This window comes from Erpetoichthys calabaricus, chromosome 5, assembly GCF_900747795.2.
Source record: "Erpetoichthys calabaricus chromosome 5, fErpCal1.3, whole genome shotgun sequence".
Classification (NCBI taxonomy): Eukaryota; Metazoa; Chordata; class Cladistia; order Polypteriformes; family Polypteridae; genus Erpetoichthys; species Erpetoichthys calabaricus.
The window spans coordinates 39770159-39793574 of NC_041398.2; positions in this window are offsets into that span (position 1 = coordinate 39770159).

Here is a 23416-nt window from a genome sequence, read left to right on the forward strand (position 1 = left end):
AAAAACTTGAGGAGGTCCGCATCACCATATTTAGTTTCACACACTTCAGGTGTGTGAGGAGACCTCATGGTCAATTAGGTCATCTGTGGGGTTTTTTGTTTTTTTGTTTTTTGCTATGCATCAGGTGCCAAGGGGTCCTTATTGCTTTATGAAGTCTGAAACAGTGCTAATATTTAGGGGGGATCCCAATCATCATGCTCACTTTTCTTCTTCAGATACATAGTGGGGTCTTTAATCGCTTTATAATGTTTCCCTCAGTTCTTATATGGCATATAGAGTGAGTTCAAAACTGTTGATTTTGCAATTTTTTAAATCAAATCATATGGTATTTGTCACTAGGGGGCTCTGCCCCCTGCTGGCTTCGCTCGCCCACCCCCGGGTTTGGTTAACCAACCAGATATACAATTTAAAGAGATTGTTATTTTCATGGGAATTGTTACATACTGTATGCATTACTTTCACTTTTACTTTAAAACTTCAGTTAAAACAATATTTGGAATTAACTTTTCTTTAAGATCACATTGAATTTTGATTCCGTGTTTGGACTTACATCGTGACAACGCAACATATAACTGCCCGTGAGTGAATATCGTTTCTTTCTCTCTAATAAATAAAATGACTTTTTCGAATATTTGTCCCTGCTCTTTCTTCTTCGCTTAGTCGTTGACGTGTCATCTAGAATGTATAAAATTATTGTCCTGATAAAATTTATAAGAGCTGAGAGCGCAGGAAGTGTGTCTGACAAAAGCATTCACACGACTGAGAGGTTACTTGACCGTGGCCTTGTTTGAAAATATTTGTAAGTAGGGTGTGACTTGAAAGAATCTCATGTTAAAAGTTTCCATCTCACGGGACTTCATGCCGCGCCAACGTTTTTGGAATCTTTTCATTCTCGCTGGCAACATGAATTAGACGATCTACAAGTCTCCAACTTAAAGTTTAAACCCGAACAATATATTCGATCTCTTTTCGCTCTTCCATTATTTCACTGAGTAATAATTTCTGTTTGTTTGCACTAATGCGATCTTTCCTATCCTTTTTTTTGAGACTTTCGAATTTTCATACTTCCATTATCTCTAACCTGCTCTGTATGTGTATCGCGCCAACGTTTTTGGAATCTATTAATTCTCGCGGATACGCCTCTTCATTGGGAAGAAACACTACTTTTTTTTTTCCGTGATGGCAACACGAATTAGACGATCTACAAGTCTCTGACTTAAAGTTTAACTCCGAACAATACAGGTATATTCGATCTCTTTTCGCTGTTCCATTATTTCACCAAGTAATAATTTCTGATTGTTTGCGCTAATGCGATCTTTACTCTCCTTTTTTTTGAGATTTTCAAATTTTCATACTTCCATTATCTCTAACCTGCTCTGCATGTGTACCACGCCAACATTCTCGTGGGACGTATAAGTATCTCTCTGAGAAAATCACATCTCATCTCCTTCCAAGATTTTTTTTTATGATAGAGAGATATACAATTATACACCCAGTATGACATGTAGTGCTTCGTTGCTAAACTCCTACATTAAGTACAACATAAAAGCACAATAAGCAATAATATACAGCTTTATAAATAGCAATAACAAATGTTAAATGACAGCTATAGTATGCATTATATTAAAATTCAAAAAATATTTTACAAATAAATAAATAGCTTAATATAAGAGAGCCCCTCCTTTAACCGCCACCTTATCGTGGTGGAGGGGTTTGCGTGTCCCAATGATCCTAGGAGCTCTGTTGTCCGGGGCTTTATGCCCCTGGTAGGGCCACCCAAGGCAAACTGGTCCTAGGTGAGGGATGAGACAAAGAGCGGTTAAACAAAACCTCCTATGAAGAAAAACAATTTTGGACGGCGTTTTCCCTTGCCCGGATGCAGGTCACCGGGGCCCCACTCTGGAGCCAGGCCTGGAGGTGGGGCTCGATGGCGAGCGCCTGGTGGCCGGGCCTGCACCCATGGGGCTCGGCCGGGCACAGCCCGAAGAGGCAACGTGGGTCCCCCTTCCCATGGGCTCACCACCTATGGGAGGGGTCAAGGAGGTCGGGTGCAGTGTGAGTTGGGTGGTGGCCGAAGGCGGGGACCTTGGCGGTCCGATCCTCGGCTACAGAAGCTGGCTCTTGGGACGTGGAATGTCACCTCTCTGAAGGGGAAGGAGCCTGAGCTAGTGCGCGAAGTTGAGAGGTTCCAGCTAGATATAGTCGGACTCACCTCGATGCACAGCTTGGACTCTGGAACCAATCTCCTTGAGAGGGGCTGGACTCTCTACCACTCTGGAGTTGCCCCCGGTGAGAGGCGCTGAGCAGGTGTGGGTATACTTATTGCCCCCCAACTTGGAGCCTGTACATTGGGGTTTACCCCGGTGGACGAGAGGGTAGCCTCCCTTCGCCTTCGGGTGGGGGGACGGGTCCTAACTGTTGTTTGTGTGTATGCACTAAACAGCAGTTCGGAGTACCCACCCTTTTTGGAGTCCCTGGAGGGGGTGCTAGAGGGCATACCTTCTGGGGACTCCCTCGTTCTGCTGGGAGACTTCAATGCTCATGTGGGCAATGACAGTGAGACCTGGAAGGGCGTGATTGGGAGGAATGGCCCCCCCGATCTGAACCCGAGCGGTGTTTTGTTATTGGACTTCTGTGCTCGTCACGGATTGTCCATAACGAACACCATGTTCAAGTATAGGGGTGTTCATATGTGCACTTGGCACCAGGACACCCTAGGCCTCAGTTCGATGATCGACTTTGTGGTCGTGTCGTCGGACTTGCGGCCACATGTCTTGGACACTCGGGTGAAGAGAGGGGCGGAGCTGTCAACTGATCACCACCTGGTGGTGAGTTGGCTTCGATGGTGGGGGAGGATGCCGGTCAGGCGTGGTAGGCGCAAACGTGTTGTGAGGGTCTGCTGGGAACGTCTGGCAGAGCCCCCTGTCAGAAGTAGCTTCAACTCCCACCTCCGGCAGAACTTCGACCACATCCCGAGGGAGGTGGGGGACATTGAGTCCGAATGGGCCATGTTCCGTGCCTCTATTGTTGAGGCAGCTGACCGGAGCTGTGGCCGTAAGGTGGTCGGTGCCTGTCGTGGCGGCAATCCCCGAACCCGTTGGTGGACACCGGCGGTGAAGGATGCCGTCAAGCTGAAGAAGGAGTCCTACAGGACCCTTTTGTCCTGTGGGACCCTGGAGGCAGCTGATAGGTACCGGCAGGCCAAGCGGAATGCGGCTTTGGTGGTTGCTGAGGCAAAAACTCGGGCGTGGGAGGAGTTTGGGGAGGCCATGGAGAACGACTTTCAGACGGCTTCGAGGAGATTCTGGTCCACCATCCGGCGTCTCAGGAAGGGGAAGCAGTGCAGTGTCAACACTGTATATGGTGGGGATGGTGTGCTGCTGACCTTGACTCGGGACGTTGTGGGTCGGTGGGGGGAGTACTTCGAAGACCTCCTCAATCCCATTAACATGCCTTCCAATGAGGAAGCAGAGCCTGGGGACTCAGAGGTGGGCTCCCCCATCTCTGGGACTGAGGTCACCGAGGTGGTCAAAAAACTCCTTGGTGTCAGGGCCCCGGGGGTGGATGAGATACGCCCAGCGTTCCTCAAGGCTCTGGATGTTGTAGGACTGTCTTGGCTGACACGCCTCTGCAACATCGCATGGACATCAGGGACAGTGCCTCTGGATTGGCAGACCGGGGTGGTGGTCCCCCTCTTTAAGAAGGGGAATCGGAGGGTGTGTTCCAACTACAGAGGGATCACACTCCTCAGCCTCCCTGGAAAAGTCTATTCAGGGGTCCTGGAGAGGAGGGTCCGTCGGATAGTCGAGCCTCGGATTCAGGAGGAACAGTGTGGTTTTCGTCCTGGTCGCGGAACAGTGGACCAGCTCTATACCCTTAGCAGGGTCCTGGAGGGTGCATGGGAGTTTGCCCAACCAGTCTACATGTGTTTTGTGGACTTGGAAAAGGCATTCGACCGTGTCCCTCGGGGAATCCTGTGGGGGGTACTCCGAGAGTATGGGGTACCGGCCCCCCTGATAAGGGCTGTTCAGTCCCTGTACGATCGGTGCCAGAGCTTGGTCCGCATTGCCGGCAGTAAGTCGAACCCATTTCCAGTGAGAGTTGGACTCCGCCAGGGCTGCCCTTTGTCACCGATTCTGTTCATAACTTTTATGGACAGAATTTCTAGGCGCAGCCAGGGCGTTGAGGGGGTCCGGTTTGGTGGGCTCAGGATTGAGTCACTGCTTTTTGCAGATGATGTTGTCCTGTTTGCTTCATCAGGCCGTGATCTTCAGCTCTCTCTGGATCGGTTCGCAGCCAAGTGTGAAGCGGCTGGGATGAGAATCAGCACCTCCAAATCCGAGACCATGGTCCTCAGCCGGAAAAGGGTGGAGTGCCCTCTCAGGGTTGGTAGCGAGATCCTGCCTCAAGTGGAGGAGTTCAAGTATCTTGGGGTCTTGTTCACGAGTGAGGGAAGAATGGAGTGTGAGATCGACAGGCGGATCGGTGCAGCATCTGCAGTAATGCGGGCGCTGCATCAGTCTGTCGTGGTGAAAAAGGAGCTGAGCCGCAAGGCGAAGCTCTCAGTTTACCAGTCGATCTATGTTCCTACCCTCACCTATGGTCATGAGCTATGGGTAGTGACCGAAAGAACGAGATCGCGAATACAAGCGGCTGAAATGAGTTTCCTCCGCAGGGTGTCTGGGCTTTCCCTTAAAGATAGGGTGAGAAGCTCAGTCATCCGGGAGGGGCTCAGAGTAGAGCCGCTGCTCCTCCGCATCGAGAGGAGTCAGATGAGGTGGCTCGGGCATCTGATCAGGATGCCTCCTGGACGCCTCCCTGGTGAGGTGTTCCGGACACGTCTAACCGGGAGGAGGCCCCGGGGAAGACCCAGGACACGCTGGAGGGACTATGTCTCTCAACTGGCCTGGGAACGCCTTGGGATTCTCCCAGAAGAGCTAGAAGAAGTGGCTGGGGAGAGGGAAGTCTGGGCATCTCTGCTCAAGCTGCTACCCCCGTGACCCGACCTCGGATAAGCGGGAGACAATGGATGGATGGATATAAGAGAGCACACAGCAGCTCTAGACACTGTCCTCATTTAGGATGCAGACAGATTGTGGACAGAAGCTCCTCCTCAGTCTCTGAACTCGACTTCAGGCAGTGGTAGCGTTTACCTGACATTGTTAAGATGGCTGGTGTCATGGATAATTTTCACTGCCCTAGTCCAACATCGCTAGATGACTCTGGAGGTAGGGAGTTCACACCCAGTGATGTGTTCAGCTGACCACTCCACTCTCTGCAGAGCCTGGTGGCCCTTCTAAACCAGGCGGTGATACCTCCTGTCAGAATACTTTCGTTGTTGGATGTGTGGAAGTTCTTTAGTAATTGATGGGCAGTCTGAAATCCCTGAGGCATCTGAGGTGGTATAGATGTTGTTATGCCTTCTTCATCAAAGTGTCATGTGTTTGGACAAGTTCAGGTCCTCTGTGATATGGACACCAGGTATCTGAAACAGTCCGCCCTCTCTGCCTGAGTGCTCTTAGTACTGAAGGGTTGGTGATGCCTCTGCTGTTTTCTCCCAAAGTCCACAATCAGCGTTTTTGTCCTGCTGAAAACAGAGGAGTTTGTCAGGACGTTTGTCCTGACACCAGTGTGACACACACTCTGCTTCATTCAGGTTAGCCTTTACTTTTATTTGTTAAAGACCAGGCCTAGCACAGCTGTGTCATCAGCAAACTTGACAATAATGTTAGAGTCATGTGCAGCCATGCAGTCATATGTGTAGAGGGTGTAATGGAAACCCAGGTGTCAGCAAGCCCAAACACCAATACGAACACAGAATCGTGGCCCCGGGTTCAAATAAAGGTTGTTTAATAACTAAAAAATACCTCAAATATTGTACAAAAAGCACAATCCACAGGTTTTCCTCTCCTCCCAATAACTCTCTCACTACTGCACTGCCCTCCTCCAGTCAAGTGTTGCCTCTCTACCTCCCAGCTCCGACTCTCTTGGATAATGGAGTGCAGTCCCTTTTATTACAGACCCTGGAGTACTTCCGGTGCCAGGGCAACTGCCCGACAAAGTACTTCCAGGTTGCACGGAAGTCCATAATAGGGAGCTTGTCTCCCTACAGTGCCCTCTTGTGGCACCCAGTGACCCCATCAGGGCTGCTCCGACAGACTACATATCTCAGCATGTCCTGCTGGTTCCTTACTGTGCACCGAACTCCAGGGCTGCTGTCATCTAGTGTGTTGGGGGAATAAAAAACCTCCATCCACATCTTCTCTTTATAATGGGCTGTCCGTTCACCCTTTCCAGTCCTTCCTTCCAGGTCTGCTCCCTTTCCTGGCTGGGATGCCCGTCCAGCCCGTGTGGTCTCTACAAGGGCTATATGAGTAGTATGGGGAGTATGAGCAGGTGCCAGGATTGAGGAGTACGGGGCCCTTTTCACTTTCGTGAGTCTCACACACTGCGTGTATTCAGTTTCTACACTTCAGATAAGTAGGGTGTCTCCATTACAATATCTAACTTGCTCATGTCTGTTGATTTTGCCATGCATCAGGTACATAGGGAACTGGGGGTCCTTATCACTTTATTCAGTTTGACATCCTGTAGTTACTTAGAGGGAATCTCCATTATTTTCCACTGTAATGAACTGGCCCCGACACGCTGAAATGGGCCGAATGCTACCGCTCACCATCCTAACTAGAAGGCAGCTGATAAACAGTATAGGAGTATAGGCCAATATCGCACCCTGCAGTGCCACACCATACGTCCCCTTCTGAAATGCTCAATTCAAACAGACAAATGAAACATATACAGTATAAACAAAACAGCTATAAGGCAGCATCCATAAGCAATATGAAATATATTATGCAAAAAAGAAGATCAAGAAGACAAGAAGATGAAAAACAGCCACAATCCCTTTCCTGCCCTCCACCAACGCAAAGTAACCCCTATACGTGCAAACAAAGTCACTGTATCCAGCTTGCTTCATTTCAATTACTTAGTGGTGTTGGTCACTGTTGATTTTGCAGTACTTCAGGTGCCTAGCAGTGTGAGGCGGAATGGGGGTCCTTATCACTTTATTCAATTTGACACGTTACAGATAGACAAAAGGTTCTCATCAAAACTGAACCAATCAGAAATCACAGATGCAGCGCTCATCACCATATTAAATAGACATCATATGAGGGACGTTCAAAACGTTTCCTCATTTTTTTTTAACTCTATTTATTAAGAATTTCAAAAACAAATGACATCACTTTTCTATAGTCACCTTCCTTTGCGATGTAATTTTCCCAGCGTCATACCAGCTTTTTAATGTCCAATTACTACTCCTCACCCCTTCACCGTTTCCCACGAAAATATAAAAGTGCGGAATCTTTTTGAACATCCCTTGTATATACAGCAACACCATCACCAGTTGGGATTTCCATAATGATATAACTTTATCATACAACATATACACTGGATTTTCTCACACTGCCACAAAAAGAAAACAAACAGAAACTGAAGTTTCTATTGTTGTATACCTCTATTAAGGTGTTTTAGATAGATAGATAGATAGATAGATAGATAGATAGATAGATAGATAGATAGATACTTTATTAATCCCAATGGGAAATTCACATTCTCCAGCAGCAGCATACTGATACAATAAATAATATTAAATTAAAGAATGATAATAATGCAGGTGAAAAACAGACAATAACTTTGTATACTGTTAAATGTTAATGTTTACCCCCCCGGGTGGAATTGAAGAGTCGCATAGTTTAGGGGAGGAACGATCTCCTCAATCTGTCAGTGGAGCAGGACAGTGACAGCAGTCTGTCGCTGAAGCTGCTCTTCTGTCTGGAGATGACATTATTTAATGGATGCAGTGGATTCTCCATAATTGATAGGAGCCTGCTGAGCACCCTTCGCTCTGCCACAGATGTTAAACTGTCCAGCTCCATGCCAACAATAGAGCCTGCCTTCCTCACCAGTTTGTCCAGGCGTGAGGCGTCCCTCTTCTTAATGCTGCCTCCCCAGCACACCACCATGTAGAAGAAGGCGCTCTCCACAACCGTCTGATAGAAAATCTTCAGCATCTTATTGCAGATGTTGAAGGACGCCAGTCTTCTAAGGAACTATAACCGGCTCTGTCCTTTCTTGCACAGAGCATCAGTATTGGCCGTCCAGTCTAATTTATTTATTTATTTAGAACTCATGGATTCTGAAAATAATGTTTTTTGTTTAATGACCATTTGAAAAAGTTGAAAAATTGCAACATTTTTTTTTCCTATAGGTGACCCAATTTAAGAACAAATGTGTGAGGTGTTTCAATGGCAATTGTACCCAGAATTCCCCAGAATATGCAACACTTGTCACCCTACCAAACTGACCATAAAAATTAAGCATATGCAATTCTGGATTTTATCTGGATTGTGGATGATTCCATGCGTAGAGCTAACAAAAATCTTTTAACCCCTTGCTGCCTAAATTTATTTACAATTATGTAAAAAAAAAGAAATTTGTGTTTTTGCTGTCAAGCAGATGCTAAATTAAGGAGAAGGGTCTAGCAGCAGCCGGCAATACCTATGACATAGGTTAGGCAATGCCCACAACGTCAGTCACAAAACGCCCTTTGACTCAGATAACCCACCTACATCCCTAATCTATCTATCTAATCTTAACCGTAGTGTAATGAGGCCCTAATGCTAATCATAGTCTAATGTGATGGGTGTTACATGATGGACGTTGAGGGCGTCTCATGATGTTTGGGCATTACATGACTGACCTCATAGGTACTGCAGTCTGCAATTACACTCTGTTGAAATTAAATGGAGATTGTTCATTTGAATATAGCACACATGCAAACAATAAGCTGGTGCGTATTTTTATCTTAGCACAACTTACCTCAAATTTGGACAATTTCTTGAACTTAGTAGACAAAATCCATGTGCGCGGCCACGCCAACACTTCACTTCCATCAGGCGGATGTAGTTTCCACTACAATTGCGAGAAGGGGTGACCAGTGCTTCCAATACGATCCTTGATACGCATCAACTGGCATTGGTTGGATACATATGCCACCTTGGCTGAATTCAGGCCAGAAGTGGTTTGAAGCAATTTCACGACAATCGTCTACAAGGGGTTAAACATTGGCTTCCTGGATTAGAAATGAGTTCTGGTTATAGGGCTTCGAATTAATTTTGATGATATATCGGTTTGACCTTTGGCATTGATTTTGGCTTTTTTCTCCTAGTTATTATCGCTCATATTATACCGATTTAAGTAAACTTAGTGGTTACTGAACTTTTGCGTCACTTTTGTGGCTGCCCACTGCTTTGTCACACTGTCATGCTTGCGTATCGGAGGAGCTCCTCACAGGCTCAATCGAGATGAGTGATAACCCAAGGGAGGACGCTGTCACTAAATTCCCCTTCTCCTTTTCTCCCAACAGCACAGTGAGGGCACTTAGCCCCACCCCTTCCAGTCAGTGCATTAGAAGAAGCCCGGCAGCCTGGAAGGAGGCATCATTTGTTCTAAGAGTGACCTACCAGACGGAGCTCCAGTGAATGACCCTTATTTGACTGCCAAGAGCCAGATGCTTCATTGTTGTGCCCGAGACGCGTGATTTTGTTTTGGGTTTTTCTTTTGGGATGTGACCTGTCATTCCAGCTACAACACATACAAGTCTGAAGAGTGGTTCACATGATCATAGTGAAGGGAAGCACAGGATAAGACTAAAGGTGGAACACAATCACCAATCCTGTTTTCATTTCCATCTTTCGAGTGGAACCCCCATGGAGCACAGATACACAGCAAGTTTTTTTTTTGCCATGGAGTTTGCTGCCCATCAGATACATTAAGGAGGTTTTATCATAACTGAGTTTGAACTTTACCATCATAATAATAGTGTGCTGCTGGATGCTTTTCAGCTCCGTGGCACCAGGAACAATGTTTTTTCTGCTTCTTCTGCCCTTGTACATGGCCTCACCTCAATAGCTGAGAATTAAACGGCACCTGAAGGGGTGAGAGCTGGTAAACAAAAAATCTCAAGTGTGGGGAAGACTTAGTGCTTAAAACAGTTGAAAAACTCTGGTGACGCGTTGCATGTTGGTTGGACTTCCTCTGTACTTGTGACATACTGCTTGCTCTACTACTACAAAGAGCTACGGCTGTGAAAGGTAACTAGGAATTCCAAACACAACACTAAACACAAGAGTTTGTAACCTGAGACTCAATCCTTCAGGGCCTTGAAGTGACAGAGAGCCAAGAATTCCCTTGAATATCCATAAATCACATGTTTGGATAATAATTGATATGCCAGGGCCATTAAAAAAAGACGAAGTCAAAGAAACACTGCATGTGAACTAAAGATACACTGCATGAATGGCAAAAGCAATGTAATAGGTGGGGACAGCTGTGTGGTATAACAATAGCACACCAGGCCCCCTTCCGTGGGGGGTTTTGAGGGAGGGGTTCCTTATCTCCATAGATTTATTTGGACTTCCTGATGTCCACTCTCTGTAATGCTTCCATGTGACAGTTTATGTTCTTTCCAAATTGTGTTCTTTGCCCACCTTCATGTCTGCACTTTATAGTATTCCACTTCTGGGAGCATATGAGATTTGGATATTGATGATTAGACCACACTGGCATAATGTCAACCAGGAAGACTTCCTTAAAAAGTACAAAAAAAAAAAAAAGCAATTTGTCCTTGTATCCCAGCAGGCCCGACTGACTGCAGATAATGACCCCTGCAAATGAAAAGCCTTTATGTGGAAAGGTGATGGAGGTCAGCAGCAGTCCAGTGGCTGGCAATTTTGCTCCCATAAAGTTGGGATTCAGGAGGTGACAGCTGGTAAGAAACAGCTGCAGTCGGGTGACATGGAGGCAGCCCTACTGTCTTCAAATGGAGTGGCAGATGTTCTCCACCAGTTTTAACAAAAGTTAGAGTGCTGTTCTTTTATATCAACGCATATCTTTATGCACTGAAAGGAAGACCATGAGAGTAGGTGAGGTTTAGGTTTTGGGTTGATATTCATATACCTCACTTTGGTTTATGGCAGAACTGCTCATACTGTTTATAGTTACTTATGTCAGCCTATCACTCTTACTGGGTTATGGAATGCTTGTGGTGTCCCAAAGTCTCATCCTGGCATTTTGTTTTAGTAAAAGGTCATGAGGAAACAGAGCGTTAGAAAAGCTGTGATAGAAACAGGCCGCTCAGCTCAACAAGCTCATTCATCCTGTTCATCTACATTATCCAAAGCAACATCAAGTCGAAATAACGTCCTGCTCGGATAATTAACTGACTACACTCAAGAGCAAAATGAACAAATGAAACTACTGCGGAAGCTTTACATACAGAGTGAGCTTCCTGTCAAATTAAGGGATGCTCTGTCCTCTTCTAATTCTCATTTAAATCAAGCCTTTAGTCTTGTTTTAGCAGTGTAGCATTGCAATCTGTCGTTTCAATTTACCTTTGTTTAGCTAGAACTGTGGCACCATGTTCTAGCATTGCTGCCTCACAGCTTCAGGAACATGAGTTCAGTCCCCGGCCTGGTTGCTCCCTTATGTTAACTTGGCATGTTCTCACTATGTCTGTGTGGGCTTTCTTTGGATAATTTGACTTCTACTTATGGGCTCTAAAACAACCCAGTATGGATAAGTTTTGGTGTGGGCATGAAACTTCTGGAATCCCATCTAGGATAGGTTCCTGTGCCCAACACTGCCAAGATAAGCTCTTGCACCTTACCAAACTGTAAAAGCAGTTTAAGAAAATAAATGGATGGAAGTGATGGTGGCAGTCAATATGGTCTGCTGTTGCAAAACCTTTCCTATTGTGCTCCTGTTGTGGTGCTTGCTGTTCAGGTGTCTTTGACTCCATTACTCCTCCTAATCCTAAAATGTGAGAGAATGTCTTCACCAGTGGTTAACTTCACTATGACACCAGCATGACTGTGGATGACAAGTCTGCACTTTTATTCGTTGTGGAATGCCAAGGGAGGGGCTGGCTTGGTTGGTCCATCGTCTCTGTTCTTTTTTGTTTTTTTAGAATATTGGAAAGATTTAGACGAGAACAGGCCATTCAGCCCAACATTTCTTGCCAGTGCTATGCAGTTAATTCTTCTAAAATAACATCAAGTCGAGTTTTGAAAGTCCCTAAAGTCCTACTGCCTACCACACCACTTGGTAGCTTATTCCATGTGGCAATATCTCTCTGTGTAAAGTAAAATGTCCTAATGTTTGTGTGAAATTTACACTTACCAAGTTTCTGTGTCCCCGTGTTCTTGATGAACTCATTTTACAATAACAGTCTCAATCCACTGTACTAATTCCCTTCATAATTTTAAACACTTCTATCATATCTCATCTTAATATTGGTTTACTTAAACTAAAAATACTCAGCTCTTTTAATCTTTCTTTATATACAAAAAGACAATTTCTCCTTAGGGATTAACACAGTGCACCAAATACCAAATACCACAATAACTCATCCCTTGTAGCTCTGGAATCAGCCTAGTCGCTCTTCTCTGGACCTTTTCTAGTGCTGCTATGTGCTTTTTGTAGCCTGGAGACCAAAACTGCACACAGAACTTACACAGTTCTTACCTCTAGAGGTTTGTATTCTCCGGCATTTTCCTTTTCTTCATTACTAGCTAGCTTTAACACCATTAGAAACCCAAAGTTTAGATTATCCATCCATCCATCCATTATCCAACCTGCTATATCCTAACACAGGGTCACGGGGGTCTGCTGGAGCCAATCCCAGCCAGCGCAGGGCGCAAGATAGGAACAAATCCCCGGGCTGGGCACACACACACACTCCCACAGACCAAGCACACACTAGGGACAATTTAGAATCGCCAATGCAGCTAACCTGCATGTCTTTGGACTGTGGGAGGAAACCGGAGTACCTGGAGGAAACCCACGCAGACACGGGGAGAAGATGCAAACTCCACGCAGGAAGGACCCAGGAAGCGAACCCAGGCCTCCTTACTGCGAGGCAGCAGCGCTACCACTGTTCCACCATGCCACCCCAGTTTAGATTATTTTATTTAATTTAATGTTTATATACAAAAATAATATTTGTAAAATATTTATTTGTGCTACCATCTTAGCCTGTCCAGTCCATTTTCTGCTACTGAGTACATTGGCTCGTTCCATTCTTAATGCCCACTCAAAACAAGAATGTGGCCATCAGGGTTATCTGTGTGGTATATTGGGGTCTGTGGTGATTGTATCAATTTAAATAAATATGTGCTCGGGTTTATGTGGGGTGTAGGTGTGTGTGGTAGCATGAGAGAGTGTCTCCAGGGTGTGAATTGGGGTGATTGGTTGAGTGCGCATTCACCTAAAAACACATGTGGTGCAGTCAATCACCTCATTAGCGTTCTGGAGGTTGTAGCCCTGTGGAGGAGCGAGGAGTGATGGAGGTGTCCCTCCTAGGGACCCATTAGAGGTTAATGTGGGTGTAGTGGAAGTTGGAAGGACAGCCAGCTCGGAGCAGTCCGCCAGACATCGAGGGAGGCAACTGGGACAAAAGCCGGAAGTGGGAACCGCAACTGGTGGTGTCTCTGCTGACTGAGTAACCTGTAGGGTGAGCTGGGAAGACAAAGTGGAAAAGATGCACTGGGCTTGAAAGGACCTGATGACTGTAAGGTTTTATTCTGGTTATTATCTTTTGGATTATTTATTGATTGACTTTTTAACTCACAGAAGACCACCTGTTTTTATGAATTATTCATTAACTTTATTTATTAACTGCACTACATACACATTTGGCTCTTCCTCGGTTATGTTATCAATGGTTCCGGGTTCAAGTGCTGCCAAGAGATGGTGGAGCTATCCAGGTATGTTCTGAGATGGCTAAACAGTTCAATCATTAAGCTACTAATCTCAGAGCCGTGAGGGGAAGGAGGTTCTGTTTGGGAAATCTGCTTTTAATTTGCTCTTCTTCTGTTGATATTGTTAAGAATTAGATCACCCCGTGTTCTTGTTAGTAATTTTTTTTTCTCACTTTTAAATTTTTTTGTGTTCATGAGACTGTCATATTTGCCTTCTGTGTTTAAGATTTATTCTTAAGTGCGTATGTAGCGATTGGTGCCTTTCATTAATGTTTTGTGCCTTTTCAGGGAAGTTTTGGGTTCTTCTTTGTGTAGAGTTTGTTTTTTTAACCCAAGGAATCCGATTCAAGAGTTTCTCCCTTGTATTTGTTTTGAGAATGTTTTGCATTTTTAACATTTTGTTGTTTAATGGGCACCACCACTTTGTAGATACAGCAGTTCTATTGCAGGATTCCTAGATACGTCATCCCAGGAGGCGCTGTAATTTGCATCACAAAGTCTTGCTCATAAATTCCAGCAAGGCAACATTAGTCCTTTGTCCAAAATTGTGGATTTGAACTGTGAACAAGTGTTGCTTTAGTGGTTTAGGTTCTGATTTTTCCAGTAATGACTCACAGCTTTCCACTTCTTGATTCGATTCCTGTTCTTAGTGTTTTGGTTCCATATCCATTATTGTTCTCTTTTTCACAACTATGACTATGAGAACAGTTAAGTCCTCTTGTTTTTATATAGCAACTCCCAATCTATTTAGAAACACTATTTGTTATAGTTTCTGTCTAAAAGCCACACTCATCTACCAGTTGTTCTTGTTTATGTCAGCAAGATATTTGAAGAAAGCGACTAAAAATTAAGAGCTTTGCAGACCAGCCAAGCTTCTTCAAGTCTTTACGTCCCACCCAGAGTTGGTTCCTGCCTTGTGCTAACAGATTACAGTCTGGCCCTCCTGTAACCCTGAACTGGATTAAGCAGGTTTGGCAGTGGAGGCACAAATAACTAACAAGAAGTTTAGAAATCGAAATATGTAAAAGATTTACAATAGGAATTAATGTATATGTTAATTACTTGACTTATGGAATGTTGACTCATTGATTCATTTTAATTATTTTTATTTTACCGTTATTTAATAAATTAAAAAAAATAATGAATACCTTTATGAACTAAAACCATATCATAACAGTTCATTGAAAACTAAACTCTCCATCATTCTTCTGCAGAGAATTGCCAAGAAGTGACAAACATTGAAATCCCTAAATCGTACCAAACCCAGCATTTAACAAATTCTTCACTTCTATCTACACCCTGAACCCTTTCAGAGCTGCTGAATGAAGGGCATCAGACATTCAGGCGTACAGGATGCCAATTCAATGGTAACAGCTGAGATGCCTTGTGCTACCCAACTCTCCCCTGCCAGGAGCATCATATCAGGCCATTCCACCAAGGCAGCTAGGACCACTGATTATCAACATGCTGTTTCTGGATAGGATATTCAAAAATGTCCTGACTCCTGACACCCTAGTGGCACTCCATGTCATTGAGGTCTGTGGAGTCTCTAAACTGGTATGGGAGATCTTAAACTCTTCCATGATTCTGGTGAAAGGAAGCTGCAGAATGTTACTCTTCTCGAACAGAGCTACACTGCTCTAGCTGCATAGTAAGCCAAGCCACCTGAAGAGATATCCATTGATTCTCCTCTCCATTGTCTCCACTGATGTAATGGGCACATCATAATCCAACAAAAGCCAAAAGATCCAAGGCAGGATGCCATATTGGTACAGTATACTCCAGACCTGAATTTCCCAGGCAGTCCACACTTGTCCACTTTGCTGAGCCAGGTCTCCAGCTCCTTGATGAATGACTGAATGGCTGCCACATCTCTTGACACTGGGGCCAAAACATTTTCTCATACTTTTGACAGACTCCTCATTGATAGATGAAATCTTAGTGCCATCCAGGAAAAAGTGAAACTGTCTGAAACTGTCTCTCTTCAAAACAAGTGACCTTGACTTAGCAGGCTTAAAGCTCATTCTTGCCCATTTATGAGTCTCTCCAGCCCTTGGAGTATCCATCTGCTCCCTATTATAGAGGATGTGATGACTGTGAGGTCACCCATATGGGTTCTGATAGGGGAATGCTGCAAGCCAGACTTGGTTGATGGGCCTCTACACTCCACCTCTGCAGCTTTTTACTACCTTGTTCATGGCTAGAGCAAAAAGGACGACTAATATAGTGCACTCGGAGATAATGCCCTTCTCCAATCAGTACCAACGTGATGTTACTGACCCAGAAGTGATTCTCAAGCTGAAGCTGTTATAGTAATCCCAGGTGAGGTCCTTGACACTTACTGGGACACAGTGCCGGTTTAGTGCAGACTCTACAAACTTATGTGGCATAGACCAGTATGCACTGGCAAGGACTAAACACAGCATAACCAGATGTTCTTCTCCCCGATAAGCTGAGCGACTACACCTGTGTGTTCGAGGCAGCTGGGCATCCCTGGAGATCCCCCCTTTTGCACTGAAGTGCCAGTGTAGTTGTTCTTGAGCAGGAAGATTGTCAGCTGGCAGGACAGGATGCTGAAGAAGATCTTGCCTTCGACATTGAGCAGTGAGATCGATCTAAACTGCTCAATGTCTAAGGAATTCTCCTACTTGGGAATCCAAACCCTTCAGCAAACCTCTACTGCTTAATAACCTCCAGAGTTAGTTTGGTAGTTAGAGTAAGTGGAGCAACTCTAGACAGCATTTACAAACCTTTTAAGAAACTCCGTTTGGTCCAGGGGCTGAGATGGTTCAAACTGCTTTCACCATCTCCTGCACCTTTTTAGGCTTGGCTCCTTCATGTCAAAGTCAACTTCAGGGGCTGTTTGATCAATGAGGGCTCTCTGGTGTTCCAAATCCTGGTCTCTCATAGCATCATGTAGGGTGGCATGGGGGAACTGGTCCAATTCCTCCCTGGAACATGTGAGGCATCAAGTGACGCAGTAGACACTCACAGCGGACAACACAAATGTCTCCTAAATAATGTTATCAGCTTATTTGTTTTCCAATGCACCTGCCTTTAAAAGAATACTTCATCCAAAAATGCTTTTCTTGCTACTTACCCCATGTTGTTTGAAGTGATGTTTTGAGAAAATACAATACTTTTAAATCACAGATTTTCAGTCAGAACTGAGTTAATGCAATTCCAGATCCAATGGTCTTCAATAGAGATCCACACTGAACAGATGCAAACAATTTCAAATCATCCATGAAAAAATAATTCACGTTAGGTATCTAGTTAGAAGCTCACAATATTCCAAAAAAATTATTTTGGATAAAATTCACTATTTCAGGAAAATCCCCTTATAGTAGGACAGTGAAGAACGTTCCAATAGGGTTGATTTTTGGAATTGAAAACCCACCTCTCCCCTCAGTCATTGCTTGTTCACAATGGTAAGCACATTTGTAAAATTTCTGGTTATAAAGCATACATAGGCATAAGGGTGTTATTCAAAATGATTCAGTCCCTTAACCAAGTCTAGTATTACTGAATAAACCCAAAGAGGGGTTTTTCATTTTAAAGCTCTAAAACTCCAAACCAGATTTTGCATTAGTAAAATAACAAGAAAAATCTTGAGGAAAAAAGGATTCAAATTCCCATGCGTTCCCAGGGAAGAATCCCCTTTTGGCAGCAGTAAGTGTTTTGTGATCAGTGTACTGTATCGCAGATTTGCACGATGTTAGGGGCAACTGGCCTGTTCTTCCAAGGCACGGGTACTCCATGTTTTTCAAGTTAGTCGGAGGACATTTTGTACAACAACTTTTAATCATTGCCACAGACTCTCAAGTAGTTGAAAATCAGGGCTTTCACTGGCCTTTTGGAACGACACTCACCTTTTTATTCTTGAATCACACATCAACGTTACTTTTGTCTTATATTTGGAATCACTCACCAGCTGACTTTTAGCTAGGCTTCCGGTTTACGCAGACAGAGAAAACTCTTGCAACATTTGTATTTCTACCATCCATTCTCCTAATTTAACCAGACTCCCAGTAACTGATGAGGAAGAGCAGCTACACAGGTATATGATACTACCACCATACCTCACTGCAAGTACAGACTTACTGTAATTGCAGGCCATGTTAAAATTTGCAAACCCATATTGCAGTTTTTCCCGGGTCCTCCCTGCGTGGAGTTTGCATGTTCTCCCCGTGTCTGCGTGGGTTTCCTCCGGGCCCTCCAGTTTCCTCCCACAGTCCAAAGACATGCAGGTTAGGTGGACTGGCGATTCTACATTGGCCCTAATGTGTGCTTGGTGTGTGGGTGTGTTTGTGTGTGTCCTGCGGTGGGTTGGCACCCTGCCCGGGATTGGTTCCTGCCTTGTGCCCTGTGTTGGCTAGGATTGGCTCCAGCAGACCCCCGTGACCCTGTGTTTGGATTCAGCGGGTTGGAAAATGGATGGATGGATGGTTGGATATTGCAGTTTTGCTAATTACTGCCCTTTGATGGTCCTGGTCGGCTCCACACTACCTGGTCCTCCCAAGAGCCTCTTGATCCTAGATGATAGATAGATAGATAGATAGATAGATAGATAGATAGATACTTTATTAATCCCAATGGGAAATTCACATACTCCAGCAGCAGCATACTGATAAAAAACAAAATTAAAGGGTGATAAAAATGCAGGTAAAACAGACAATAACTTTGTATAATGTTAACGTTTACCCCCCCGGGCGGAATTGAAGAGTTGCATAGTGTGGTGGAGGAACGATCTCCTCAGTCTGTCAGTGGAGCAGGAAAGTGACAGCAGTCTGTCGCTGAAGCTGCTCCTCTGTCTGGAGATGATACTGTTTAGTGGATGCAGTGGATTCTCCATGATTGACAGGAGCCTGCTCAGTGCCCGTCGCTCTGCCACAGATGTCAAACTGTCCAGCTCCATGCCTACAATAGAGCCTGCTTTCCTCACCAGTTTGTCCAGGCGTGAGGCATCCCTCTTCTTTATGCTGCCTCCCCAGCACACCACTGCGTAGAAGAGGGCGCTCGCCACAACCATCTGATAACATCTGCAATAAGATGCTGCAGATGTTCTGAAGGATGCCAGCCTTCTAAGGAAGTACAGTCGGGAGATAGATCGAGATAAGCTGGTCAAATGAGGATACAAATCTCCAGCCAAGGGGTAGGTTTAAAAAGTGATTAGTGCTTTTATATTTAAAAAAAAAATCAAAATAAACTGTGTTCTAACAGTGTACTGTAATGCATTTCAAAGTCTTCACTAAATAATCTATAAAACAGTGCATATGGGGAGGTTAAAACTGCATAAAGAACTCCAGTAAAATGAGGTTAACATTGACGCAGGAAGCTGGCCTTTAACATTCCCAAGCCAAGCTGACATCCCTCCGTGCTGCGAGACCCAATCTGGGTAAGCTGAAGTCTTCCAAAAGGCACAGACAACTCTCACTTGCTGCTCGCATCCCCGCTGCCCATCCTATGGCGTTCCACCGAGCCCCAACTCCTTCAACTCCCACTGCCATTTCTCTGCCTTGTGGAGGAGTCCTTCAGAGTATTGTGGCTGCACAGCAGGAGCAAACTTTAACCCCCTCGAGCGCCGGCCACACGCTTCATTCCCATCCACCTGCTTCCATCGGTCTTTCACCGGCTCTCACTCGATTAACCTCTGCTATCTCCAAACCCCCCCCTTTCATTTCCTCTCTGTCCCGTTCAGGCTCCATTACCCTGCCTGTTTAATCGGGTACAAATTCCCCTCTCCTCTGCACGTGTATGGGGAGTAATTGGCCAAGTATCCCAATGACCCACTGAGGGAAACGCACTCATGTACACAATTCCAAGCTGGCACACTGGCCGGGACACAAATTATTGGTTTAAAAATTGCCCTGCACTATGGCCCAATCGTCACATACACCACATTGTATGAAAATTGATTTTTACTGATAAATATGATTTTCACTTCTGTCCTTATTATTAGCTTTTCCCAAATGCACTCTGCATTTTAATTAAAGCCTCTTGATTTGTGCCCCACTCCTTGCTGCTTCTGTAGCACAAGGTTAAGCACTGATAAGAGAACCAATATAATGGAGTGTAGAAGAATCTGGATTTGAAAGTTATTCACCTCCATGCCTATTTTTAAGTCGTCAAACTCCGTTTCGTGGAGGACTTTTGCACCACCCTCCTATACACACTAGTCACACACAGAGCTCAACCTGGGGAGCTGGTGCACCTTTACTAGCTATAAAGCTGCTTGTTGGCCATCGTTCTCCATGGCCTGCCTATGACCTTAATCACAAGTCTCCATTTGAACAGAGAATTTTGAGAAACAATCTTTTCTAGACAGCATGTGGCTGAACTATCAGAAAGTAGAAGCTACAAACGCTCTAGCTATTTATTGCTTGATGCTACTTGTTTCACAGCAGCTCTCTTAAATTCAGGATGTTTATCCAAAACAAAATCATAATTTGCTAGACAAATGAGGTAATTGTTTCCTCATATACAACTGACAAATGTGAAAATTCAGATCTTATACAGCACAGGAAAAAAAAACAAAACAAAGAGTTTCATTGCTGTGAATTTACAATTAAAAAAACATACAGAACACAATATTTCAGACAAGGACATGTTCAGTAAAATTTGAGAATTAGTGGACTATTCCCAGTAACGAAATACAAGACAGAAATAAACCGAATATGTATCTTTTTTTTTTTTGCCAGTGAGTGTGCATAGTAATGGGCCAAAGATTAAAGGTTAAATGACCTGCGAGTGTACATCGTCTTAGTCCACTGGTCAATATAATAAGGATCTTCTAAAAATGACAGGGTGACACTTTACCAAATGTCCCACAGAGGTTTCTCTTAATGTCAAATTGTGAGACATTTAAAATAACCTTTAAATTTTGGAAGAGAGAAATTATGCTTTATGTTGACACAAAAGATTATCCCTGGAGAAGTGTTTCGTGATTTAGTACAAATTTGAGTCATAATTACATGGGAACACAAACCACACTAACACTGCTACTAGCTGAAAAATGCACGATTTGCTTAAATTTATAGATTCCTATGTATACGTAGTCCCCAGGTTATGGACATCTGACCTACGAACAAGGACACCGCTGCAATGCATGCGCCTCAGTAACTGCTGCTCCGTCATCTTGGGCCTGGGGATGCTGCAAGTGGTGGCTGGAGGGTGGCGATTTCGCTGTTCGCGCAGTGTAGGGTCCGTCGAGTGGCTCCCGGCGGCAACCTGTGGTCCATAGTCACAGCTATCGCTCGTGTGCAGGACGATGGGTCGCTGCCGCAGATACTGCTTCTGACTGGACGCAGGCTGCATGGAGCGGAGAGGGGGGGCGTTTCACTGCCTGCCCAGCACACACGGCTGGTAATGCTGCAAGCAGTGACCAGGTTGTGGCTGAACGGCGTGGCAGGGGTAGCATTGTAGCGTGCCTCAGATTGCTGGCTGTTGAATTGGGGTTGGCCGCACCGTGTTCGTTCTCGGTGGACGAACGCTGTAGGCAGCATACTGTAGTGGAAGTGACTGAGGTAGGCTGGTGATGAACCACCCCTCGCCGCCCCCATTCATTCTCAATAGCAAGTCTGTTTGTACCGTTACACACATAAAGTTGTCTCTTGTCAGTACATCAGACGTGTTGATGACTGGTGCCTAATCTGCTGTGATAAGATGAGCTCTTCTGCACCGCACTGTACATCTTAACCTTTTGTCTTCGCCCTTCAACAATGTCTCTGAACCACAAATCTGATGCAAGTGCTGGTGACACAGTAAAGAAGAGAAAAACCATCACCATTGAAAATGAAGTAGAAATAATAATAAGGTCTAAGAGAAGTGAAACTCCATTCATTGGCAGAGCACTTGGTTACAGTCGGTCAACAATAGTATTTATTAAAATAATGTACCTGTTCCAACTTAAATTCAATTTGTAAGTACAAACCTACAGTCCCCATCTCGTACGTAACCGTGGGATTGCCTGTATAAGAAAAAAAAAAAAAAAAAAGCAGGAAGAAATGGATATTCATATTTTGGGGTGAACATGGGACTGAATATTATGCCAGAGATGCATGGAGGTTTGACTGAAGTGCGCTGGATTTTATAATAGATGTTTTCACTTCAATAAAGTATGTTTATGTCTTTCTAATTACTTTAAGCTCTCTTGGTATGTGCTGCTTTTCAAATGTAAATACTTGAAGACACACACAAAAAAAAAAACAAAAAAAACCCTACTGCTTTTTGACAGACAATACACAAAGCTGTGCCTTCAATGTTATTTGTAACGAGGGGAAAACAAAAACAATAAATAACTAAAATTCTGGCCATAAGTCTTACATTAAAATCCTCAAGCGACACACGTTGCTGCGCACACATCCTGCTCAGGGTTACTGTAATCACTATCGGAATGGTAATCAGTAAGTGCCAGCCACCTCACCCAAGTGCATGGCAAGTGTAATTTAAGGCCTACCTTCTGACCACAGGAAACACTTAACATGTTACGAGAACACTACAAACAAAACAAAAAAAACCTGAGCGTGCAATTAACTGAATTCAACCAATAACAAATTAACATTAGCTGCTGCTGTGCTGGTATCTGCTCTGCTCACAGTTGGCTAGTTCATGCTTGACAAGTTCGATGCTTAACACTAAATTACTAAAAAGAAATCACATTCACACTTTTAAAAACCAAGAATAAAAAATTAGTCATACAGTCCTGCTTCTTTCTGCAAATATTTACAACATGGAGTTTGTAGTGTCTGAATTGATACAAAACAAGCTGTTTAGGTCTTAGTAGGTTTAAAACAAACAGAGCAACTCATTTAAACCCCCCCCCCCCCCCCCCCAAGGACCACCACAAAACTGTTCCAACAGGAGTGCCTTTTGTGTACCACTGCTGGGGGTGGGGGAGCAAGTGTGCTTGAAGTTAAATAACTTTAGTACAAGTAATAGTGCAGTAACTACAAAACATTGTTCCACAAGAGGACACTTCAGGGATACAAGTAAACGCTGGGGCATTTTACACTTCCACACCCAAAACAGGGCTGAAACACCAAACGTCACACACCCACACAAAAACGGACAATTTCAAAAGTAGGTAGGAAACCCCTTCGATATTTTTCTTCCCTTCTGCTTTCTCATAGGGCCAAAAACCACAAGGCTCAGTTTGAAAGTTGTCTTGGCAAGCAGCCAAGGAGCACCTCACGTGCCACAGCCACGTGCAATCAAATCCAGATTTCCTTGGAATGTATGGAGGAGGAGATGTTAGTGTGCATTTATGTCTACAAGTACATTACTGCTTCAAGCTTAGAACGGATTGATCGGGGTGACATCAAGTTTCAAGATCAAAGCAATTTACACAAAACGTGACATCCGACACGGAACCTCATATGATCAAAGCAGTCGAATTTCATAAAATAGTTCCATATCACATTGAAATGTACATTGTTTGTTCAAAAATTGTCCTCCTGAAACAAATTCAAATTAGTAGCACTGTCAAGTCAGAGTTGTCTGCATTACACAGTGCTACATATGCAGAACACGCACAGCTCCAACATTACTGCAGTATGCACTCTGGGGTTGCCGATGCTAAACTCTGTAAAAGTAAA